At 43.4% G+C, this 26,800-nt stretch overlaps 1 protein-coding gene across 3 annotated transcripts in view; it reads left to right on the top strand.

Moving 5' to 3' along the window:
- Positions 16,291-26,800, top strand: part of LOC102168713 (zinc finger protein 665) — a 37,298-nt gene continuing 26,788 nt past the window's right edge. Inside the window, exons 1-2 of one of the 3 annotated variants that reach the window (XM_018062989.1) lie at positions 16,291-16,425; positions 23,754-24,027. The gene's annotated coding sequence lies outside the window, so the exon portion shown is untranslated. The remainder of the gene's footprint in view (positions 16,426-23,753; positions 24,028-26,800) is intronic. The other 2 variants (XM_018062991.1, XM_018062993.1) reach the window with 2 other exon arrangements.

Below are 26,800 nucleotides of genomic sequence, written 5' to 3'. Positions count from 1 at the left end.
CTTCTCATTGTGGTGGCTTCTCTTGTCTTGCAGCCCAGGCTCTAGAGCATGCTGGCTTCAGTAGGTTCACCTCCTGGGCTCTACAGCTCTGGATCAGAAATTGAGACTCACAGGCTTAGTTGCCCCTCAGCAAGTGGGATCTCAGACCAGGCAACAACCCACATCTCTTGCATTGCCCAGTGGATTCTTAACCATTTACCCCTAGGGAGGCCACATATTGTTAAATACAGGTATTTTATAAAGATTGGAAGAAATCTCCTGTATGTTATTTTCTGCTTGTATTATTATTATTAGTTTTTGAACTAGAACAAGATAATGTTGAGGAGTTCCCTGGTAGTACAGTGGCTAAGAATGTGCCTGCCAATGTAGGGTGCACGGGTTCCATCCCAGGTCCAGGAAGATGCCTCAGAGCAACTAAGCCCATGGGCCACAACTACTGAGCCTGTGCTCTATAGCCTGGGAGCCATTACTATGGAAGCCCGCACTCTCTAGAGCCTGTGCTCCAAAACAAGAGAAGCCACTGCAAGGAGAAGCCTGTGCACTGCAGCTGCAACTAGAGAAAGCCCACTCACAGCAAGGACCCAACATAAGCAAAATAAATAAGCTTGAAAAAGAAATAGAATGTTGACAAAGTTAGTGAATGAAAAAGTAAAATAAAGAAGAGAATGGGAACCCACTCAGTATTCTTGCCTGGAGAATTCCATGGATAGAGGAGCTGGCAGGCTGCCGTCAGTGGGGTTGCAGAGTCTGGCATGAGTAAGCAGGTAAACAACAACTTCCACACACAGCAGATTGAGCTCTGAAAAACAAATCTAAGCGTCTAACTTTCCTCTTGCAGATTCTTCAGTGACTTCCAGTAGCTTTGGAATAAAGTGCTAAATCCATAGATCTTGCATAAATTAGCCTCTGCCTGGCATCACCCCATGTACATTCCCTGTGTCCCGTCACACTGGCTGACTTTCTGTTCAGTGAATATCTCCCTGCCTCAGAGCTGGCACTCAGGCTGTTCTCTCTGCTTGCAACACTCTTCTGTTTCCCACGTTGCCAATCCTAAGTTTCTTCCTCACAGAGACCTTGTCTGATTTCTCAATGTCGCTTAAGACTTTCTGTTTAATCTTGTCTTAGCACCGGGCCTGTGTCAGAGCACTTATTTCAGTAGTTACAGTAAAATTGTGGATGAAATTGGCTGGCTGGCTGCTGGATTGTAAGCTCCATCATGTTCACTGCTGTATTTCAAGTTTGAGGCACAAAGCTGATGCTGAATGAAATTTGATAGTATGAAAGAAAAAAAATAAAGACAACTCTTCTTGTTTCAATCAATTGTGTGTTTACACACGCATGCATGAATGCATGGATATGTAACTCCATAGTTTCATTACAAAAACATCCTCTCATAAATAATGGTGTATGCTTTGTTGCAGTTTCAGTTGTATCTTAAGTGTATTTCATGGCGTTGGTTTTTCTACATCATCCCGTGAATGATGTAAATTGTAGTAAGATTATTGACATTGTGTGGGTTGTCATGGGAGAGGGTGTGACCTTGTATTGTGACCATTTATGCTGTTCTGTTGTATTTCAGCTTCCTTGAACTTGATTCAGGTATTCTCAGGGAACTCTCTGTGGATGCACTTTCCTTCTCAGGTAGTTAACTGGTTGATTTTTTAGGTTCAGTTGTCACTCCCAACCACCTGAGCTCAGGGGCTGTTACCTCATTTCTTAACTGATCTGAGCGATTTTTTAGGGTGACAGAGTTTTCTCCCCAGTAAGGTGGACAAGATCTTTCTCTAACGTGCTGTTTTGTTGATGACAAGTTCATCCGTGTGAAGTCTTTAGAGTAATGGTTAGTGTGTAGGACATGCTGAAACACCTGTCGTTAGCGTGATGGTGTCATCGTCATCACAATGTGTGTTCTTTTACAGTCACTGTGGACTTTGTCGTCTCTGAAGACACCAGTCTTGCTGTAACTCCTCTAGATAGTGACACTGTGTCACTCAGTGTGTTGAATGTAACACTTCTGCATAGACAACCCAGTGCTGGTTTTAATTTGTGTATTTTTCGTGTATTTTCCACATACATGACAAATTCATGTTCATTGCAGGATTTCATAATCTTAGGGAAAAAGAGGGAATTTTAAATTAGATTAGAGACCAACAGTTTGCTTCAAGCAGCTTTTAATGGATCTATCAGAATATTACTTCAAGTGAATTGAGCTTTACCCCTCTCACCTCTTCTCATTTTGTGTGAAACTAAGAATCCTCCTCAGGGCCCGTTGGTGGAATGTGTTTTCATTTCAGGCACAGTTGAGCTTCAAGGATGTGTTCCCAGATTTCACTCCTGAGGAGTGGGAATGCCTGGACCCTGCCCAGAGGACCTTGTACCAGGATGTGATGGTGGAGACCCTCAGCAACCTGCTGTCTGTGGGTGAGGATCACTTCCCTCTGACGTAGGGATCTGCCCTGGGGTACCTCTGCACGTTCCCTCTGTACCTTTTGAGATCCCCTGTTTTTCTTGACTAAACTCAAAAGCTTGTTGACTCATACATGTAAAGCTTCCTGATTGGCATGAGGAGTTTAAACTTGACTGTCCTTCAGGTGACCTGCCCACTGTGTGATACACAATGAGTTTCTTCACAGCTCGAGTGTTTATAAAGCTGATTTCAAACGTTGAAATATCCAGTTGCCTGTTTCCTAGCCCTGTGTTCTTGATTCAGTAGTTCTTCAAAAGTGAAGTGAAGTCGCTCAGTCGTGTCCGACTCTTTGCGACCCCGTGGACTGTAGCCCACCAGGCTCCTCCGTCCATGGGATTCTCCAGGCAAGAATACTGGAGTGGGTTGCCATTTCCTTCTCCAGGGGATCTTCCTGACCCAGGGATCGAACCCAGGTCTTCACATTGCAGGCAGACGCTTTAACCTCTGAGCCGATACCTGCTGTTCCCTGTGCATTCAGAAGGCGGCAGAGAGTAAATTCATTTGAGAAGTATTTTTCTGTCCGTTTGTAATGTCCTCACTCCTTGGCTGACAAAAGAGCTGGATTCTACACCTGCCAATGCAGGAGACACAGGTTGGATCCTTGGTCTGGGAAGATCCCACATGTCAGAGAGCAGCTACGCCTGTGTGCCTCAACTACGAGCCAGCACTCTAGAGCCTGGAAGCTGCAACTGCTGAGCCCACATGGGACAACTACGGAAGCCCGTGCCCCCAGGAGAAGCCGCAGCAAGTGAGGAGCACGAGCACTGTAACTGGAGCGTGGCCCCTACTTGCTGAACTTGGAGAAAGACCAAGCAGCAACGAACACTCACCCGAGCCAGAAGAAATGAATACACCAATGTATGAAAAATAACAGATACATTTATTTAAAAAAGAGAGAGAGAGGTTGGATTCTGGAAGAAGCCACAGTATATGGCATTACTTCTGAGTAGGAAGTTCTGTTTCTGATCTGAACGTTATCTCCATTCTTGTGGCACAAGAAGAAGACCCCTGGATTGTGGAGAATGAGGTGCCAGTAGCGAACATCCAGATGAGTGGGAAAGTATCCACACTGTGATCACAGGTCAACTGTCACAAGGACAGAGAGGAAGCCACACCGTTCATGGGGTTTGGGAAACTCTCCAAGTAGGAGAGTTCCGTGAGAAAACAGATGTTTAATATTTGTGAACTCTCACAGGAGATTTTTCTTCTCCGTACTTAGGGCTCTGTTCTTCGACATGTGAAATGTACAGCACCCTCGAGTGGTGCTGTAGCACCCACAGAGATGAAGGCAAGGTCATTTTTTTAGGCCTGTACTGGGTATTTTTTGCTGTGTGGACTTTTGTCTATTTAAGACAAGTGAGGGCTTCTCTCTAGTTGCGGGGAGCACGGTTTCTCATTGTAGTGGCTTCTTTTGTTGTGAAGCCTGGGCCCTAGGCACACAGGCTTGAGTAGTTCTACCATACAAGCTCAGTATTTGTGGCTCATCAGCTTATTTTCCGTGACACGTGAGGTGTTCCAAGAACAAGAATCGAACCCATGTCTCTTGCATTACTAAGCAGATTCTTACCATGGAGCCACCAGGCTGTTAGGGAAATTAAATAGTCTTGTTTAGGCTTCAAGACAAAGCAGTGCATTCCTCTGACCTTGCTTCTAACCTGCATGGAAACTGCCCTGAGTGTGAATGTCCTGACTGTCTCCTGTGAGTGCAAGTCTTGGAGCATCATAGATAAGATGGAGGACAAATCTGGAGATTGTTCAGCCTTTGCAGGGGCCCTTGCTGGGAGAAATATCAATAACCTCAGATATACAGATGACACCACCCTTATGGCAGAAAGTGAAGAAAACCTAAAAAGCCTCTTGATGAAAGTAAAAGAGGAGAGTGAAAAAGTTGGCTTAAAGCTCAACATTCAGAAAATGAAGATCATGGCATCCGGTCCCATCACTTCATGGGAAATAGATGGAGAAACAGTGGAAACAGTGTCAGACTTTATTTTTTGGGGCTCCAAAATCACTGCAGATGGTGATTGCAGCCATGAAATTAAAAGATGCTTACTCCTTGGAAGAAAAGTTATGACCACCTAGATAGCATATTCAAAAGCAGAGACATTACTTTGCCGACTAAGTTCCGACTAGTCAAGGCTATGGTTTTTCCAGTAGTCATGTATGGATATGAGACTTGGACTGTGAAGAAGGCTGAGCACCGAAGAATTGATGCTTTTGAACTGTGGTGTTGGAGAAGACTCTTGAGAGTCCCTTGGACTGCAAGGAGATCCAACCAGTCCATTCTGAAGGAGATCAACCCTGGGATTTCTTTGGAAGGAATGATGCTAAAGCTGAAACTCCAGTACTTTGGCCACCTCATGCGAAGTGTTGACTCATTGGAAAAGACTTTGATGCTGGGAGGGATTGGGGTCAGGAGGAGAAGGGGACGACAGAGGATGAGATGGCTGGATGGCATCCCTGACTCAATGGACGCGAGTCTGAGTGAAGTCCCGGAGTTGTTGATGGACAGGGAGGCCTGGCATGCTGCAATTCATGGGGTCGCAAAGAGTCGGACATGACTGAGCGACTGAACTGAACTGAACTTGCCAACCAACCCCAGGCTTAACACCATCCAAGTTGGCTCCTGGATCCTCCTCTCTGCCTACTGTGAGGTAAATAAAGGTAACTTAAAACTATCTAAAGAGAAGTTACAACTGAAAAAAGAACTATGCAATTTGTGAAGGTGATTATCCATATTACAATGTCACATTATATTTTGGCTGATCAAATATTCACTTTTTCAGTCGACTTTCTTTAGCTGGCCCACAGCTCCAACAGTGTCCCCACTGCCTTTCTCTCTCCATTCTTTGTCCTGTTGTGGCCTTACACCCCTCCCAAACCCTCTGTCTCCCTCTCCATCAGCTGGTTCCATTCTAACTGCCCCAGTCTCTGAGCAGGGAGGGGAGCCCAGGTTCCCTTACTCTAGCAAGTTTGTTTACTCCTTTAGATTCTTCTGATCAAACACCCCCATCTCCTTGGAGGGACATTCCAAGATTTTTATCAGTCCTTCTGGCCCTGTTATCACAGTCAATTTGAGCCAATTTGAGCACTATTTGATCTGCATTTTAGCCATAAAGCTATGACTATAGAAAGGGAAGATAACTTGTTTGATACAGGATAGCCATATTGTTTAGACTCTGGAGAAAACTGGTTAAGATGAATTTTTTTTTCTTTGAAAGTGCAAAACCAGTTCTTTTTACATGTGGAATTAAAAACAGCAAGCTTGTTAAAAAGACCTGCCGAAAAAAAAGCTGAAAGTTAACCTTTGCCAGGGCTTCCCGGATGACTCTAGTGGTAAAGAACCTGCCAGCCGCTGGGGGAGACATAGGAGACGTGGATTTGATCCCTGGGTAAGGAAGATCCCCTGAAGGAGTGAATGGAACCCGCTCCAGTATTCTTGCCTGGAGAGTCCCATCATGGACAGAGGAGACTGGTGGGCTAGAGTCCACGGGGTTGCAGGGGGTTGGACAGGACTGAAGTGACCCTGCATAGCATGCCACCTTTGCCATGTCCTTGATGTACATAACCCATTTTTCCAGGGATGTCAGTCTTGGGCAAATTAGAATTTTAAACCACGGGGCGGGGGGTGGGAAGAAAAAGGTGAAAGAGACATTCTAAATCTCAAGCAGGAAAGTATGAGAGCTCTCATGTCTGTCGATCTGCATTTATGTTTGTCTCAATGTGTGTCTTAGTTTTTGGATAATATTGCTGAGGTGAATTTGCAAATGAGCTCTAATTCAATTGTTTGTTAAAAAAAAAAAGTAAGCACTTACAAATCAAACAATTACAAGAGAAATTAACCTAAATGTATTTCAGGTTCACGTGAACTGGGAAATATTCAATATTAAATATCTAATATTAATGTTTGTTTGCTAATCTAATCAAGACATGTCTTAATTAAGACATGTCTTGTGTCTTCAACATTGTCAAATACTTTTATTGTACCTAGATTTAATGTTAAGTTAGTTTGTCAACACAAAGTAAGTCGAGTGAAGAAACTTTTAAGGAAAGAATGCAAATATGATTGGAGCTTTTAGATGAACTCTCTTAGGAATGATTATACTTTAGAAATGTCTGTCTAAAATAATCTCTCCAGATTTGAATCACCTGAATTTCTAGGGTTGTGCTAAACTAAGTGATGCAAGTTTGTTGAATATCTAGGTCATTTCCAAATAAAATAAGATTCTGAAACACAGATTACTGAAAAATCATTTCCTCTTACAGACTAACTAAAGAGATTTTGGACTATTAATGAATATGTTTGGTGCCACCCTGAGATGTTCTCTATAAGAAAGCAAATATTCTTAGACATTATCACTGGTATTTATGTTCACCAGTCTACAAAATGCTAATATAATGGACAGCTCATGGTTGCTTAAGGAAAGTAAGAAGTGTGTTTTTAGTAAGAAAGGTATGAGAAATGTGGGCCAATCACCTTGCTTTGTTTCCCCTGGTTAATTTGTCTCAGGACCCTCCCCTTGGGTACACAGGCACACCCTGGACCTTGAAGTAAAGGTTTCTCAGAGGAGCAGAACCCATTATGGCCTGGACTGATCCTCTGACTTTTGACTCCAAGGCGCCTTTCTGCACTTGTGTGTTGTCTCCTGTATCAGACAGGGCGTTTTCCTTTCTTTGTCCTTGCCATGATTGTTCCCTTGAATTAAGAGACAGACTGCCTGTTTACCCTGTTTTAGTTGGCTGTAAATTCCTCAGCCGAGCCCACCTATCTCTTGTCTCAGGGCATGCAAGAGGAGGGTAGCTGATTGTAGATGTCCAACCTGCAGGCTTCCAAATCCTACCTCAAAATTACATATTATTAAGGAAAATGCAAAGTACTTCTGACCTACAGATGGCTGTTTCTAAATGAACAAAGTGATTTAAAAAAAAGAGGTTTCATGGAAACTGGACTCCAAGAAAGGAGGTCCCAAAAGGCAAGGTCTTTATATGTTCTGCAACAATCTGTCCTTTGACTCCTGTCAATTTTGTTGCTTGACTTTGGGTAGCATGTGATGAGCTATTTCAAAGGGATTTACTTCCCCTTGTCCCCCTCCTGTGGTAATTAGTGCTGTTAGGTGGCATAGACTCTTGCGTGTTTTATAGAAAAAATTAGAAGTTATTATTATTATTATATTTTTGCTGTGCTACATGGCAGTCTGGTTCTTAGTCCCCATTCATGGATGGAATCTGTGCCCTCTACAGTGGAAGCACATCGTCCTAACTACTGGACCACAGGGAGTTTGCCTCAAAGGTTACTTTTGCTTAAAAGATATATTTACTTCCTGTCATGCTTATTGTCACATGTCTCATCTACATTACATCTTGTATGTTGTTATTTCACATTTCGTTCCCAAGAGAGTTGTCTCTGACTCTAGTTAACTAGGTTTCCCAATCACATTCCTTTATCTTCATAACAGTATGTTAAAAATTTATTTAAAATTTATTTGTTTTTGGCTGCACTGGGTCTTTGTTGCTTCAGGGGCTTTTCTCTACTTGCAGTGAGCAAGGGCTACCGTCTAGTTACAGTGCATGATCTTCTCATTCTAGTGGGTTCTCCTGCTGCAATGCGTGGTCTTTGTGTGTTTGCGCAGTAGTTGTGACTCCCCAGCTCTAGAGCGCAGAATCATCACTTGTGGGCTACAGGCTTACTTGTTCTCAGGCATGTGGGGATTTCCCGGATCAGGGATCAAACCTGTGTGCCCTGCACTAGCAGGCGGATTCTTTACCTCTGAGCCACAAGGGAAGCCCCAAAGCTTATTCCTTTACATGTATCTTGGAGCCAATGAACTGGGTGAGCTTAGGTTACTGTGTAGATAGGGAGTTGATGTTTTGAATGATTATTGTGTAAGCAGAGAATGTTTCACTTATTTTTTGTTTTTAAAAAATGACGGTCTTTTTGTATTACACAATAGAACTTATTAATCGTTCTTATCAATAGTCATAAAATGCCTATATGTCTATGTACTGATAGATTTCTAAGAGGTATTTAGAAAGGTGTTTATTTTTTTATTTTTTAAATAATTTTAGGGAATTCCCTGACAGTCCAGTGGATAGGATTCAGTAGTTTCACTGGAGTGAGGATGGTTTTAATCCATGATCAGGGAACCAAGATCCCATAAGCCACATTGTCCAGCAAAATATATATATATATATATATATATATAATATTTTATATATATATATATTTTACAGAATTCTTTATTTTCTCAATGCAGTATTTGTTGAACAGTTACTAACTGCCATTTATTTTTTACATTATTCATTAGAATGCTTCTTTTGCATCGTTTACCATTCCAGTGTATTGCCTGATTGATGCTAGTTTGCTCAGGTGCTCAGTCCTGTCTGACTCTTTGTGATCTCATGAACTGTAGCCCACCAAGCTTTCCTATCCATGGAATTTTTTTCAGGCAAGAATAGTGCACTGGGTTGTGATTTCCTGCTCCAGGGGATCTTTCCTACCCAGGGATTGTATCCCCCTGTGCCGTGTCTTCTGCATTGGCAGACAGTTTCTTTACCACTGAGTCACCTCCTTAGTCCTGTATGTTCTTTACCTTTTAAATATGTATAAGTATGCATAAAATGTGTACAATATACCATTACTTTCTCCTCAATTATGAGACAGCAGTGTGTTTAGTACAAAGTAGGATGAGCATTGAGGTCATGGTGGGAAAATATGTTTTCTTTGCGAACTGACATGAGTTTGCATAAAATGAATGTTTTCTGATTGTGTTTGAAACTACTATACCCTAAAGTTAATTTGAATTACATATGATCACTCTTTTTTAAAGAGTTCTATTCCTTTAGTGTTCTATAGTTTTAAGATTATCATTACGAAGATTTGTAATTCTGTTCAGGATGGATATGACTTTTGGTATAATATCATGTGTTTGACAATAAATAATTTATTTATGAATTGTAACTAATAGAATACCTGTGGTTCTTTATGCCTTGTAGATATGTCTCATTCACATATGACCAAGAAATTACAGGCAAAAGCAAAGAGTGGGAAAGGGGAAATTTTTCAAAGAGTGATGTTTGGAAGAGCTGAAATCCTTGAATCAAAGATTTTCGCCTCAGGAAGATCCAGGAAAATATACATGACTTTGACTGTCTGTGGACAGATGATGAAAGAAATGACAAAGGAATGTCTACATCCCATAACAAAACCTCACTGATGGAAGAGATCATCATGGTAGAAGTGATGCAGGAAATAGGCCTTTTGAAAGGCCAGGATCCACCTTTCAGGATGAATTGCAGATGGTACAATCTGAAGGGATAATTTTTGAATGTAGTTAAGTTGTGACAAACGTCAGCGCCTCAGGTTCATCGTCTCAGAGAACTCGTATTGTCTGCAAAGGCTTTTCTCATAAACATGAGAATGTTGTTATGCACCCTTCAGAACTGTTACCAGACCATGAAACACAAAAGAAAGACCTGACAAATGCAATGAGTGTGACATAACCCTTCTTCAGGACTCAGAACTCACTAGACATCAAAGAATCCATACAGGGGGAAAACCATATGAATGCGATGTGTGCGACAAGGCTTTTAATCAAACTACAAAACTTGCAGTGCATTGGAGAATTCATACTGGAGAGAAACCGCATAAATGTGATGTATGTGGCAAGGCCTTTAGTCAAACTTCAAACCTTGCAGTTCATCAGAGAATTCATACTGGAAAGAAGCCATACAAATGCAATGTGTGTGACAAGGCGTTTAGTCATACTGCAAACCTTACTGTTCATCAGAGACTTCATACTGGAGTGAAAGCATATAAATATGATATATGTGGCATGGCCTTTAATGAAGCTGCAAAGCTTGCAGTTCATCAGAGATTCCACACGGGAGAGAAACCACATAAATATCACATTTGTGGCAGAGCCTTTAGTCAAACTGCAACCCTTGCAGTTCATTGGTGAATTCATACTGGAGAGAAACCATGTAAATGTGATGTGTGTGGCAAGGCCTTTAATCAGACTGCGAAAATTGGACTTTATCAGAGAATTCATACTGTAGAGAAACCATATAAATGTGATGTGTGTGGCAAAGCATTTAGTCGTACTGGAAACCTTGCTGTTCACTGGAGAGTTCCTAAAGAGAAACCATTGTGAATTGTGGTATATGTGCCAAGGCTTTCAGTGTAAGTTCAAGCCTTGCTGTTCATCAGATAGTTCATAGTGGAGAGAAACCATATAAATGTGATGTATGTGGCAAGGCCTTTAATCAGACTGCAAAATGTAGACTTCATTGGAGACTTCATGCTGGAGAGAAACCATATAAATGTGATATATGTGGCAAGGCTTTCAGAGCAAGTTCAAACCTTGCTGTTCACCAGAGTGTTCATACTGGAGAAAAACCACATAAATGTGATGTGTGTGGCAAGGCGTTTAGTCATACTGGAAAACTTGGTATTCATCAGAGAGTTCATACTGGAGAGACACCATATAAATGAGGTATATGTGGCAGGGCTTTCAGTGTGAATGCAAACCTTGCAGTTCATCAGAGAGTTCATACTGGAAAGAACCTTACAAATATAAAAATTGTGACAAACCATTTAGGCACAGTCATCCATAACTCATCATCAGGCAGTTCAGACAGGAGAGAAACCGTATAAACGCTATTATGTGGCAAACCCTTCAGTCACAAGGAATGACGGTGCAGATCATCTGAGAATCCATAGGGCAGTGCAAACTTAGACATGTAGAGAATGTGGTAAAATATATCAACTTTTTGACCCTCAGAAAATTCAAACTGGAGGAAAACTACACAAATGTGTTAGGTATGGGAAAGCTTTAATTCTGTGTTCAGGCCTAACTCACCATCAATTAATTTTCTTTTTCAATATTGTAATGGTTTTTGCTGTACATCAACATGAATAGGCCATAAGTGTACATATGTCCCCTCCCTCCTGAACCCACCTCTCTCACCACCATATTCCCCCAGATTGTCCCAGAGCACTCGCTCATACATCAAACTCCCACAGGCTCTTTTACATATGGTAATATATATGTTTTTGCTTTGGCTTCATCCCTTCATTCTTTCTGGAGTTATTTCTCCATTGATCTCCAGTAGCATGTTGGGCACCTACTGACCTGGGGAGTTCCTCTTTCAGTATCCTATCATTTTCCCTTTTCATACTGTTCATGGGGTTCTCAAGGCAAGAGTACTGAAGTGGTTTGCCATTCCTTCTCCAGTGGACCACATTCTGTCAGACCTCTCCACCATGACCTGCCCGTCTTGGGTTGCCCCTCAGGCATGGCTTGGTTTCATTGAGTTAGACAAGGCTGTAGTCCTAGCGTGATTACATTGACTAGTTTTCTGTGAGTGTGGATTCAGTGTGTCTGCCCTCTGATGCCCTCTTACCATCTTACTTGGGTTTCTCTTTCCTTAGGTGTGGGGTATCTCTTCATGGCTGCTTCAGCAAAGCACAGCCGCTGCTCCTTACCTTTGATGAGGGGTATCTCCTTACCACCACCCTTCCTGACCTTCAACGTGGGATGGCTCCTCTAGGCCCTCCTACACCAGCGCAGCCACCGCTTCTCTGGTTGCTCCTCCCGGCCGCTGCCCATGACCTCGGACTTGGGTAGCTCCTCTCGGCTGTTCCTGCGCCATCACAGCCTGGCACTCTCAGCCGCTGCCAGTGACCTGGGTCGTGGGGTAACTCCTCTTGGCTGCGCTTAGTGCGCCAGGTCACAGCCGCCTGATGTGACTGGTGATAGAAGCAAGGTCCGATGCTGTAAAGAGCAATATTGCATAGGAACCTGGAATGTCAGGTCCATGAATCAAGGCAAATTGGAAGTGCTCAAACAGGAGATGGCAAGAGTGAGCGTCCACATTCTAGGAATCCCCGAACTAAAATGGACTGGAATGGGTGAATTTAACTCAGATGACCATTATATCTACTACTGTGGGCAGGAATCCCTCAGAAGAAATGGAGTAGCCATCATGGTCAACAAAAGAGTGCGAAATGCAGTACTTGGATGTAATCTCAAAAACAACAGAATGATCTCTATTCGTCTCCAAGGCAAACCATTCAATATCACAGTTATCCAAGTCTATGCCCCAACCAGTAACACTGAAGAAGCTGAAGTTGAACAGTTCTGTGAAGACCTACAAGACTTTTTAGAAGTAACACCCAAAAAAGATGTCCTTTTCATTATAGGGGACTGGAATGTAAAAGTAGGAAGTCAAGAAACACCTGGAGTAACAGGCAAATTTGGCCTTGGAATGCAGAATGAAGCAGGACAAATAATAGAGTTTTGCCAAGAAAATGCACTCGTCATAGCAAACACTCTTTTACAACAACACAAGAGAAGACTCTACACATGGACATCACCAGATGGTCAACACCAAAATCAGACTGATTATATTCTTTGCGGCCAAAGAAAGAGAAGCTCTATACAGTCAACCAAAACAAGACCAGGAGCTGACTGTGGCTCAGATCATGAACTCCTTATTACCAAATTCAGACTTAAATTGAAGAAAGTAGGGAAAACCGCTAGACGATTCAGGTGTGACCTAAATCAAATCCCTTATGATTATACAGTGGAAGTGAGAAATAGATTTAAGGGTCTAGATCTGATAGATAGAGTGCCTGATGCACTATGGAACAAGGTTCGTGACATTGTACAGGAGACAGGGATCAAGACCATCCCCATGGAAAAGAAATGCAAAAAAGCAAAATGGCTGTCTGGGGAGGCCTTACAAATAGCTGTGAAAAGAAGAGAGGCAAAAAGCAAAGGAGAAAAAGAAAGGATATAAGCATCTGAATGCAGAGTTCCAAAGAATAGCAAGAAGAGATAAGAAAGCCTTCTTCAGCGATCAGTGCAAAGAAACAGAGGAAAAGAACAGAGTGGGAAAGACTAGAGATCTCTTCAAGAAAATTAGAGATACCAAGGGAACATTTCATGCAAAGATGTTCTTGATAAAGGACAGAAATGGTCTGGACCTAACAGAAGCAGAAGATATTAAGAAGAGGTGGCAAGAATACACAGAAGAACTGTACAAAAAAACCTTCATGACGCAGATAATCATGATGATCTGATCACTAATCTAGAGCCAGACATCCTGGAATGTGAAGTCAAGTGGGCCTTGGAAAGCATCACTATGAACAAAGCTAGTGGAGGTGATGGATTCCAGTTGAGCTGTTTCAAATTCTGAAAGATGATGCTGTGAAAGTGCTGCACTCAATATACCAGCAAATTTGGAAAACTCAGCAGTGGCCACAGGACTGGAAAAGGTCAGTTTTCATTCCAATCCCAAAGAAAGGCAATGCCAAGAATGCTCAAACTACCATACAATTGCATTCATCTCACATGCTAGTAAAGTAATGCTCAAAATTCTTCAAGCCAGGCTTCAGCCATATGAGAATTGTGAACTTCCAGATGTTCAAGCTGGTTTTAGAAAAGGCAGAGGAACCAGAGATCAAATTGCCAACATCCGCTGGATCATGGAAAAAGCAAGAGAGTTCCAGAAAAACATCTATTTCTGCTTTATCAACTATGCCAAAGCCTTTGACTGTGCGGATCACAATAAACTGTGGAAAATTCTGAAAGAGATGGGAATACCAGACCACCTGACCTGCCTCTTGAGAAATCTGTATGCAGGTCAGGAAGCAGCAGTTAGAACTGGACATGGAACAACAGACTGGTTCCAAATAGGAAAAGGAGTACGTCAAGGCTGTATATTGTCACCCTGCTTATTTAACTTATATGCAGAGTACATCATGAGAAACGCTGGGCTGGAAGAAACACAAGCTGGAATCAAGATTGCCAGGAGAAATATCAATAACCTCAGATATGCAGATGACACCACCCTTATGGCAGAAAGTGAAGAGGAACTAAAAAGCCTCTTGATGAACATGAAAGTGGAGAGTGAAAAAGTTGGCCTAAAGCTCAACATTCAGAAAACGAAGATCATGGCATCTGGTCCCATCACTTCATGGGAAATAGATGGGGAAACAGTGGAAACAGTGTCAGACTTTATTTTTTTGGGCTCCAGAATCACTGCAGATGGTGATTGCAGCCATGAAATTAAAAGACACTTACTCCTTGGAAGAAAAGTTATATCCAACCTAGATAGCATATTCAAAAGCAAGACATTACTTTGCCGACTAAGTTCCGTCTAGTCAAGGCTATGGTTTTTCCTGTGGTCATGTATGGATGTGAAAGTTGGACAGTGAAGAAGGCTGAGTGCCGAAGAATTGATGCTTTTGAACTGTGGTGTTGGAGAAGACACTTGAGAGTCCCTTGGACTGCAAGGAGATCCAACCAGTCCATTCTGAAGGAGATCAACCCTGGGATTTCTTTGGAAGGAATGATGCTAAAGCTGAAACTCCAGTACTTTGGCCACCTCATGCGAAGAGTTGACTCATTGGAAAAGACTCTAATGCTGGGAGGGATTGGGGGTGGGAGGAGAAGGGGATGACCGAGGATGAGATGGCTGGATGGCATCACGGACTCAATGGACATGAGTTTGAGTGAACTCCAGGAGATGGCGATGGACATGGAGGCCTGGTGTGCTGCAATTCATGGGGTTGCAGAGTCGGCCACGACTGAGCAACTGAACTGAACTGAACTGAACTGATCAAGGAGAAGGGAGTTTCTAGTTACTTGTGTGCAGGCTTCTCATTGCTGTGGGTACTGTTGTTGCAGAGCACAGGTTAGAGCACAGGCTCAGTACTTGTGTTGCAGGGGTTTAGTTGCTCTGAGGCACATGGTATCCTCCCAGACCAGGGATCAAACCCGGGTCCTTTGCATTGGCAGGTAGATTATTTACCTACCACTCGACCACCAGGGAAGTTCTACTCAGTGTCTTTTAACTGGGTGCTCTGTATGTTAAAACACTGCCAAACAAAATTGGGGTCATCAATCAATAACTGGGAGATCTGAAAACCAGGAGAGACATCCCCAAACGTCTCTGGACTTGCTGAAGAGGGAGATGGACCGATAAGACCCTTCCTGAAATACCCAGGCCAGAATGTCCAAAGCACAGTATGGTCCCTGCTTTTCTCAATCCTGCTTTCCCCTCAGGGTGCACTTTCACTGGGCCACTGCAGTGACTAATAAGCTTGATCCTTGAAGAAGTGGACTGTCAAGCCATTTTTTCTCCTTAGAAGTAGCGCTTTCAAGAGTTGTGTGTTTCACATTCTAGCTTTTCATCCCTACATAAAGCCAGTTCTTGTTTACTTAAACTGCTTAAATTCTAATTGCAGGAATATTCCTGGGTCCAGCCAGCACCCCACATCAACCCCCACCCAACCCCAACCTGGCCACCAGACCAGGTTTCAGTTCCCAGGCCTCTGAATCACTTCAGCTTCAGCAGCAGGACTCCAAGGACAGTTTGGTTCAGTCGCTGAAACAAAGAACCATGTCCGACTGTTTGTGACCCCACGGACTGCTGCATGCCAGGCCTCCCTCTCCATCACCAACTCCAAGAGTTTACTCAAACTCATTGTGCGCTCGGCCCCGCTCGGCCCCGCTCGGGCCCCGCTCGGCCCCGCTCGGCCCCGCTCGGCCCCGCTCGGGCCCCGCTCGGCCCCGCTCTGTCCCGCTCGGGCCCCGCTCGGCCCCGCTCGGCCCCGCTCGGCCCCGCTCGGCCCCGCTCGGCCCCGCTCGGCCCCGCTCGGCCCCGCTCGGCCCCGCTCGGCCCCGCTCGGTCCCCGCTCGGCCCCGCTCGGCCCCCGCTCGGCCCCCGCTCGGCCCCGCTCGGCCCCGCTCGGCCCCCGCTCGGCCCCGCCCCGCTCACTTGTCCTGACACACGTCCAAATGCTGGCGTGTGTGCTGGCTCCGCCCCTCGTTGTCCCTTTCCTCCGGAACCTACCGTTTGGGAGTCTCTGGTGTCTCCACTTGAAGAACGTGAGTTTACAGCAATTCCTGAAGCCGCGGCTTGGTAGGTGCGGGCTACCCGGGAATAGTGAGGTACTGTTTTTTGCTTCAGTCTTGTTCAGCTCCGCCCGTAGGGTCCCCTCTACTACATATCTTTGGTGGCGGGTCACTTCGGACCTTCCTAATCCCCCAGCCTTTCCTCCCCAAGTAAATTCAGTTGTTACCTTGAGAGGCCAGTGGTCTAATTTACTTTCAGTGTAAAATCCTGAGGTAACATATATCGTGCACGAAATATATAGTAATTTATAGAGGGAAAGTGATTATCATTGAGACATGGCACTTGATAATTTTGTAAATATACCAAAACACTTGTTCAGGAGCTAGCTTAGAATTTCATCTTTGCAACTGGTGGTGGAGCTGGAGTTCGTTCTCCAGTGTTAGGGAGGCGTATTACTGTCCTTTTCTGGTTTATATGACCAGGGTAATAAACTGACTACAGAGACTCTTCACTTTAGGAGATTATTTTCAGTGATGCTGCTTACTGGTATGAGCTCTAGAATCAAAGACAAATATAAAATGGTCTCAATGCTCAGACATTTCCGACTCTTTGAGACCCCATGGAGTGTAGCCCGCCAGGCTCCTGTGTCCATGGGATTTCCCAGGCAAGAATACTGGAGTGGGTTGCCATTTCCTAATCCTGGGGATCTTCTGACTCAGGGATAAAACCCCCATCTCTTGCATCTCCATTGGCAGGAGGATTGTTACCACTGAGCCACCTGGGACGCCTCTTTGGTCTGATACTAGTGTTTTATTTGAATTAACGAAGTGAGTTTTGGTTGGTAGTTTTCCAGTCAGTGAGACCGAGTGTGGATAATGCTGAATTATGGACTGCTGACAAGTGCAGTGGAAAGTGGTGTATAGTACTGGGAAAATATCTTACGAGATTGGAGAATCTGAAGACATTTGAGGGATAATTTCAGATTCTGTGCATCAAGGTTGACTGTCAGTGCTACACTAAACCTAAGATGATTATGTGGGGCAGGCGGACAAGGAGCAGTTAGCGTCAAGTAATGAGGCCTGGTTATATTCCTGGTGGAATATTGTCAGAGATTAAACATTGGTTGAAAATGCTTCTAGCTAACAGACCTTTGATAGAGTTGAGTAGGAGTGGGTTGTCTTCATTAATTAAAATTAATCGGAGAAGGGAGGTTGTCCTAGAATTGTGAAGCCAGTGACAGGAGTGCTGTACACAGCTGTGTGGGATGTAGAGTCAGGGTTATTAATAGGCTCAGGTCTTGGTGTGCAACATGTGGGCTGATTGGATAATAAGATCTTAAGAATGGCAGCCTTTGAGGATTGGTAATCCTGTTAATGGGAGACTTCATAATGAGGGCTGTAGTGGGGAAATGCATTGCTTTCAGCGGTTTATCTACTCAGAGTGGGGGATACTGATTTTACTGTGGTTAGAGTGGCGAGAAACTTTGGAATCTAAGGGGCTATGAGGGAGGCTCCGCTTCCTTAAAGAGCTGGGGTGTTTTCCAACTAGGTAAGTCAGGGACAACAGGTGGCAGTGAAATTGGGGCCTTTCAATGTGGTTTCTTCACTGAGCTCAATCAAGCCAAATCTCAAGGACCTTTAAAACTTTGTGATATCCCCAGTTCCTGGCATGTTTTCCCAGGAGGGCCAGTTTCTTGGTCTCCATACTGAGTGCCCAGTGCCCTTGCATTTGCGGCTTGTGTGTTTCTGTGTGTTGCCCGGGCCCAGTGGTCTCTACTGTTTAGCCATGTTGCTGAACAGAGCACAGAAAAGTGGTGAAAAAATGTGGGAAAGTGGAGAGGAAGCTATTGGGGGTCTAGGAGAGTGGTGAGAGGAGGCAGGTTTCGGCCTCTGGATGAGCCCTATGAATGGTGTATGCTTGTGTTGCAGGCATAGTGGTGTGACCCAGTTCAAGCTCGCTCTGCTGCCTGCGAGAGAGGCCAGTGCTTCAGGGAGATGACTTCTTGAGGCAAACAATGGGACTTCATTTTGAAAACCAGCCGACCAAGATGGCTAACTAATATCTCAAAATAGACACCTTGTTGGTGTCTGGATGCCAGATTCTTTTATGAAACTAAAGAAGCAGTGGGGAAATAAAGTCAGAAGGGAGGATCGAGAGGGAGAAGCCGTGGGGAAGTAAGGTAAAAAGGGCCATCAGTAAAGGGCCACCAGTCTTGCAGTACATCTCAGGGACAGCCAGCCTCCTGGGTTCATCTCTTCTTTCCTGCAGCCATTCACAGGTTGTGAGGTCAGAGCATCCCCCTGTGAGCTCAACAAAGGCACTTTAGTTTAACAGGCCAAGAGGTAGGGTCCTCTGAGGCCAGCCATTATGGAGGATTACAATAACCACAGCAGTGAGAAGCAAGGCAAAGCAACCATTCCAACTTGGAATCAGAATTGGCTCTTCCCTGCAACAGTTGTGGGATCACGTTGTGTGGAACTGTTGACAAGGGTGATCTCAGTTTTGACTGGAGGACCTGGATGTAGGCTCATGGCTAATTGTGGGTTGCCTGGAAGGGTGGGCATGCCACAGTGTCTTAGCTCAGTTTCCCTGAGACACAGATGCTGTGACTGAGGTTTGTGTGTGTTGGTTGATTGGGAAGGTCATGATCACACCTGTGGAGGAAGGAAGGAAGTGGAATTGGGAAGAGGACTGTCACCCTGCAGTGTGTTAGAATCAAGGCCTGAGCTGAGCCCACAGGGAGGGATGGGTGCATTGGTCCTGGAGGTGGGATCCAGAAGGTTCCCCACAGCATCAACTCCATGGAGTGGATTTTGTGATGTCTTTTGGAAGGGCAAGTATCACTATACAACCTTAAAATAACTGTTGGTAAAATCCCGGAGGTGATATTGCTGGTTACTTTTAGTATTTTCTGTTATTTTGAGTTGTAATGAAGAGGGTTTCCGATGGATTTGGAAGGGGAAAAAAGACCTTGGAGTGTATCTTTGGAGGTTGTTGAAGTCTCACTGGGACATGTGCATCAGCAGACACATCTTCTTTTTATTATTAGAGTTCGGAGATGACAGTTTTTGGGCTGGCTGAGGTCACTGTGACTGGTAAGAAGCTGTCTTGAATCCGGTTTGCTGCTTGGGCGCCTTCGTGTGTATTATTCCATCATAAATGCATGAGTTGTTAAACCTTGGAATCTTTCTGGGGATTGCATAGCATGATGGATGGATTATTACTGAATGTGTGGAGAGTGTGTTGAACCAGATGAAATTTCATAAGGATCTTTCAACCTAGAAGGAAAATGGTGCTAAACTTTGATGGCAGAAGGATTTCGTTAGGGAGGGGCCATTAAATCTCAGGATGTAAGGAAAGATCAGGCTCCACAGGTGGTGCTAGTGATAAAGAATCACCTGCCAGGGCAGGAGACAGAAGAGACGCGGGTTTGATCCCTGAGTTGGGAGGAGGGCATGGGCAACCTACTCCATGGGCAGAGGAGTCCAGTGGACTACAGTCCATAGGGTCGCAAAGAGTCAGACGTGACTGAAGCGACTTAGCTCACGGGCACAGGGAAGGATTATTCGTAGACTCCGAGGACCATCAGCTCCATAGCAATCTGGAGTACAAAGGCTTATTCTGGAGATGATGCAGCTGCTATTTCTTGCTGCCAGGGCAGTGGGGTTCTCTCCATGTCTTTCCAAATCACTCGCATGTGCCACATACCTGCACAATACAGATAAACAGGAACTCTTGTGAATGGTTGGTGTGAATGTAAATAGTACATGGAAAACAGTACAGAAGTTCCTCAAATATTAAAAAGAGAACATGCATAGGATCTCAGAGTCTCACTTCTGATTATATACCCAAAGGAAGCAGAATCAGTATATTTTAAAAAATATTTATTTATTTGACTCCAATAGGCCTTAGTTGTGGATCACGAGATCTTTTTTGCATCAGACAGGCCCTTTCATCCTGGCAGGGGGCCTCTGGAGTATGCCTGCTCTGTCTTTGCGGGTCCTGGGCTTAGTTGCTCTGCTGCATGTCGGATCTTATATCCCCAACCGAGGATTGAACAAGGATTGAGTCCCCTTTGTTGCAAGGCAGGTTCTTAATCTGGAATTCCTGTGACCACCAGGAATGTCCTGTGAAAAATCAGTATTTTGAAGGAGTTTCCTGCATTCGTATAATCAATATTTCTTTATTCACAACAATCATTTTTCTTCAAATAACACAGTTTTATCCAATTTCAGTTCTTCATAACAGGACCTAGTAATGCCCCAAAGGCTCTCAAGGTTGAAAGAAACTGTTAGAGTTTCTTTTCATAGTGAAATCAAAGAATAGTTAATATAGGGATTATATACTAATAATTTGCACTTGAGTTATTCTCTCCACACTCTGTCCATAGTGGAGCTTTTATAGACTCTGGCCCCCTAAAACCTACTCCCCTGTTTATGGATGTTCCTGTATGATATTTCCAAATGTCCTGTTTTGTTCCCAATAAACCCAATAGTATGCGCCTGATTTACATGAAGTGGAAATAAGAAAATAAACATGTAAACAATTAGGAAATAAACTTCAGAACTAAGGTTAGAAGTGGTAGCTCTTTTTGACCTTGGAGAATTCTGAAATGATTTATTTGGGATTATTTATTTATTATTGGCTGAACAGTTGTGGCTCAGGGGCTTAGTGGCTCCACAGCATGTGGGAATTTCCTGGACCAGGCATTGACCCCTCGTCTCCTGCATTGGCAGGCCGATTCCTTATCCCTGAGTCACCAGGGAAGTCCCAGAAATCATTGAGAATGCAGACTACATGGTGGCATCTTTTTTTGGTTTGATAAACTAGAAATTTCATACATTCAATGCCCAACATGTTTGTTCTTATTACTTTGAAGTCACCGAAAGCACAAGAATGAACCAAACCCGAAGTTGGGTTTGGATACTGGGACAGATGATATGTTATGAGAATGTTTGTTAACTGATGAAGCTTTCTATTTGGAGCACTATAGACTTCCAACTGATGGGAATTTCTCAGCCTGCCCAGATAGGCAGCACAGGAAGCGGTTGGCTTTAAAGTCTAGAGGTATCAGTTGTCAAACATCGGAGAAACCACAGTGAGACTGTTTAACAAAACACTGAATGTTTACTCCTGCTATGAATTTGTTACATTCCTTTTCCTGCTGTACACATATGTTCCATTGTTCCATATGGTTGTTGAAGATGGTGGTAAATTACTATTTATCTGTTTTACTAAACAGAAAAATTACTGTTTACTATCTATTGCTTAAGATATTTTTACACAGTGAAAAGTAATGAACAGTCTAGTGAACAGTAATGTTTAGAAATATTTAATATTAATACTAAATAGAAGTCCAGTTTTCCAGAGCATATTAAAATGTTGATGTAACACTATAGAATTAATAAATATGCTCCATAGTTCATTGTCAGCTCTAGTAGAATTTCCTTTTTCTTGAGGTGTTTTTTTTTTTTTTTTTTTAATACTGTGATGGGTTTTGCCATTCCTCAACATGAATAGGCCATAGGCATTCATGTGTCCCCTCCCTCCTTCCCCACCCTATCCCTCCAAGTTGTCACCGAGCAGTGGCTCTGGATGCCCAGTCATAAATCAAACTCCCACTGGCTATCTATTTTACATATGGTAATATATATATGTTTCAATGCGATTCTCTCAAATCATGCTACCCTATTTCTTTTGTTTTTTCAAGTTTTTTCCTTAGCGTTAGTTTTTCTGTCCACATGTTGTGACTGAGATTTAAAGTTTAATTTACATTTCTTCTCTGCCTTACACTAACAAATACATAAGTTAGTGGGTTATTTTGAGACTTTTGTAATGTGGAAAAGCACAGAAGACAATGCCAGGGAACATAGTAGCCTCCCTATAAACATGAAGAAAGTTCCTTTAGGACTTGAGTTCAGTCAGTTAATACACATAGAAATATTTATAAATAGTGCAAAGTTGGTGATAATTTTGGTGAAACTAAATTGTAATGTTTTCTCAAGATGTTATTTTGTAGTCTGCTTTGTTGTCTACATCTGATGGAGCTTTTGGAAACAGCAAAGAAAAGAGAGTATATAATTTTTAAAATAAAAACTAAAACTGCCTAATTAGTGTCAAGTGATCATCTAGTAATTTTTGACATTCCATTACGTTGAGGAAGTATTCACTTATGATGTTTATATGTATATGACATATATTATGACGTAAACAAGTTTTTCTGAAAAGTAGTTGAAGCTATGTCACCACAAGCATCAAAAGCACGGAACAGAAACAGTTTCTATAAAGAAGAATGCAATTCTCATTACAGGAAATTTTTTCTGTTTTCTTTAATAACTTTAAAATTTATTTTTGGCCGTGCTGGGTCTTCACTGTGCCCTGGCTTTTCTCTCCTTGTGGCGAGCAGGGGCTATAAATTCTGTACATAAAATACATAAACGTGGCTGGTTGGTTGGAGACTGGCATTCTGAGTCTCCTTTTTTGGTCAGTCCAGATCACTCAGTGTCATTTTTCTTTTGGCTGTGCTGAGCCTTTTTTGCCGCACGTGGGCTTTCTCTGGGTGCAGCAAGCAGGAACTACTCTAATTGCTATGCTGGCTTCTCATTGCTGTAGCTACTCTTGTTGCAGAGCACACGCTTTGGAGCACAGGCTCAGTACTTGTGTTGCTCGGGCTCTGTTGCTCCAAGGCACATGGTATCCTCTCAGACCAGGGATCAAACCTGTGTCCCGTGCACTGGCAGGTGGATTCTTTATCACTGGACCACCAGGGATGTGTCCCTGAGTGGCTTTCAACTGAGCAAATCCCAGTATCTTTCAACCAGGATCCTCCTGTGTCTTTTAACCATTAATACCCTGCGAAGTAAAATTTGGGATCCTCACTCCATAACTGGGAGATCTGAAAACCAGGAGAGACTCCCCTAAACTTACCTGGACTTCCTGAGGAGGACGATGGGCCCAAGAGGCTGTTCCTGATTTACCAAGGCTACTATGTCGGAAGCTCAGAATGGTACCTGTTTTGCTCCAGCCTGCATTCCCCTCGGTGCATTGTCGTTGGGCTGCTGCAGTGAGTAATAAGCTTGATCTCTGAAGAAGTGGAATGTCAAGGTATTTTTCTCCTTCTAGGTGTTACTATGAGGTGTTACTAAGAGCTGTGTGTTTCACATTCCAGCTTGTCATCCCTGCACAAAGCCAGTTCTTGTTTACTTAAACTGCTTAAATTAATTCTAATTGCAGGAATATTTCTGGGTCCAGCCACCACCCCACATCAACCCCTACCCACCCCCAGCCCGGCCATCCCACCATGTTTCAGTTCCCATACTGAACTTCTTCAGCCTCATCAGCAGGAATCCTGTTAAGAGGAAACCTTACTCTCCAGTGCAATTATCCCACAGAATTTTAAGTTTTTACTTTAAAACTGTTACAGTTATGAGGAATCAATGATGCAACACAAGACGGGAAAGACCCTCATGTACTTCTAAACCCTGACAAGATACCTGGGAGCCAAAAGGAAGAACACAGAAGGTGTGCTCTTGGCCAGGCTTGGCCGGCTTGCTGGGCCCCTCACAGGCCCAGGCTCAGGCATGTGCCCTACGGCCCGCCCTTCGCTGTGGCGTTCTTCTGATACCAATGGCTGAGGAGTGTCCCGTCCTCACTTCGATGGAAGTGGTTCTACAGCCAGTTCCTGAAGCTGAGACTTGGTAGGTGCGGTTGACCATTGGAAATGTCAGGTACTTGTTTTTGTTGTTAAGCTGCGCCTGTGGGGTCCCCTCTCCTCCCTATCTGTAGTCTCCAGTCACTTCACACCTCCCTATTCCCTGACCCCTTCCTCTAGCCCAAATTAATTTATCCGTTGCTGTGAGAGGCCCAGGGTCTGATTTCCTCTTGAGGTAAGATCCTGAGGTAACAGATACAGTGCACGAAATACATAGTCATTTATAAGGAAAAAGTCATTTTCATTATGATGTGGCACTTGATAATTTTATTAATATCAAATCACGTGTTCAGGAACGAGTTTAGAATTTCAGCTTTGGGACTAGTGCTTGAGCTGAAGTTCTTTCTCGAGTGTTAGGGAGGCATATTACTGTGCTTTTCTGTTTTATATGAGCATGGTAGTAAATTGACTACAAAGACTTCATTTTAGGAGATTATTTTCAGTGATGCTGGTTACTTGTAGGAGCATTAGAATCAAAGAGAAATATAAAATGGTCACAGTGCTCAGTCAGAGCTCTTTGAGATCCCCAGGGACTGTAGCCGGCCAGGCTCCTGTGTCCATGGGATCCCAGGCAAGAATACTGGAGTGGGTCATTGTTAAGTCACTCAGTCCTGTCGGACTCTTGGCAACCCTATGGACTGCACCAGGCAGGGTTCCCTGCCCTTCACCATCTCCGGAACTTGCTCAAACTCCTGTCCATTGAGTCTGTGATGACATCCAACCATCCTATCCTCTTTTCCGCCTGCCTTCCATCTTTCCCAGCATCATGGTCTTTTCCAGTGAGTCGGCTCTTCACATCAGATAGCCAAGTATTGGATCTTCAGATTCAGCATCAGTCCTTCCAGGGAATATTCAGGGTTGATTTCCTTTAGGACTTGTTATGGAAAAATGAAAATCCAGAGTCGCAAAGCACACCTTGGAAGACACTCAAGACAGTGGAGTACAGTTTATTATCCCAGCACGTCCCAGGGGAATCGGTTCCGAACAAGGACCCCGACATTTTCAAGAGACTTGGTTTCATACCCCTCACTGAGTGAGTGTTTACATGTTCGCAACTTTTTTTGATGTATATGATTTAGTTTTACAACATGTAGGTGTATGGAGAACTAACAATTAAGGTTAAAGGGGAACAGTGATTATACTTCAAGGGTGATATCTTCATTGTTAATCTAACCGGGGCATCCTGACCTTAACTCCAGTCTTTGTCATCTGTGGGGAGAGAGGTCTCCAAGGAGACCTGGTTTTACTTTAAGGATGGGCATTCTTGGGCAAAGTTTAGGCCCAGTTCAGCTGCTGTCTCAAGATGGGTGACAGGCCTCAAGATGGAGTTCTTCCTGCCCTCCTCAAAGCAGCCCCAAGAGACTGATGGTCCTAGACGACTCACCTTGCTGTCCAAGGGACTCTCGAGAGTCTTCTTCAGCACCACAGTCCAAAAACATGAATTCTTCTATGTTCAGCCTTCTTTATGGACCAGCATTCAAAATGCAAAACTTTGATTCTAATTTTTATATCATAGGCTCTTCAGATAAAACATTCAGTTGCTTAAGCACTGCATAAGAACATGATAAAATTTTTATTTTCTAGTATTCCCCTTACATAATTGTTGAAATGGAGATGATCTGTAATGTATACATAATATTTAAGTTGTGAATAATGTTGACAATGCCATTTATCATGTTTTAAATGTAGTCCACAAAAATGTCTTACCTATTTACACCTCTCATACAGCAGGTTACCATATGCAGCTGTTTTTGGTTAGATGCCACATCCAAAGACTCAATGGCAGTATGTTACATGACAAGTTAAAGCAAAATCAAACAAAAAACCTGTGAATTTAATTTGAAACTGTATATGATATTACGTACTTGCTAGGAATTTGATATTTGGAGAGAAGAAAATACAGTCAACCCTTCGTATCTGCATGTTGATTGATTCAATCGAAGCATGGAAAATATTTGTGGGAAAAATTCCATGATATTCCAAAAAGCACAACTTGAATTTGCCACTCATCTCAACTATTTCCATCGCACTTACATTATATCTGAGCTTCCCTGGTGGCTCAGACAGTAAAGAATGTGCCTGCTTTGCAGGAGACATGGTTTGATCCCTAGGTCAGGAAGATCCCCTGGAGAAGGAAATAGGCACGCACTCCAGTATTCTTGCCTGGAGAATTCCCAGGACAGAGGAGCCTGGTGGACAGAGGAGTCCAACTCCATGGGGTCGCAAAGAGTCGGACACGACTGAGCGACTAACATTACGTTATTTTGAGTATAGGGACCTTTGTTGTCAGTGTGATGCCTTTGCTTTTGTTTTGTTTGGGGGTTTTTTTTGCACTGTTTTATTTATTTGTTTTTTTTTTTTTTAAATTTTATTTTTACTTTATTTTACTTCACAATACCGTATTGGTTTTGCCATACATTGACATGAATCCACCACGGGTGTATATGTGCTCCCAATCCTGAATCCCCCTCCCACCTCCCACCCTATATCATCTCTCTGGATCATCCCGGTTCACCAGCCCCAAGCATCCTGTATCCTGCATCGAACATAGGCTGGCGCTTCGTTTCTCACATGATAGTATACATGTTTCAACGCCATTCTCCCAAATCATCCCACCCTCTCCCTCTCCCTCTCCCTCAGAGTCTGAAAGTCCATTCTCTACATCTGTGTCTCTTTTGCTGTCTCGCATACAGGGTTATCATTACCGTCTTTCTAAATTCCATATATATGTGTCAGTATACTGTATTGGTGTTTTCCTT

Source organism: Capra hircus, chromosome 18 (assembly GCF_001704415.2).
Source record: "Capra hircus breed San Clemente chromosome 18, ASM170441v1, whole genome shotgun sequence".
NCBI classification, from domain to species: Eukaryota; Metazoa; Chordata; class Mammalia; order Artiodactyla; family Bovidae; genus Capra; species Capra hircus.
The sequence above is the reverse complement of the archived record's forward strand: the minus strand, read 5'-3'. Positions and strand labels throughout refer to the sequence as shown.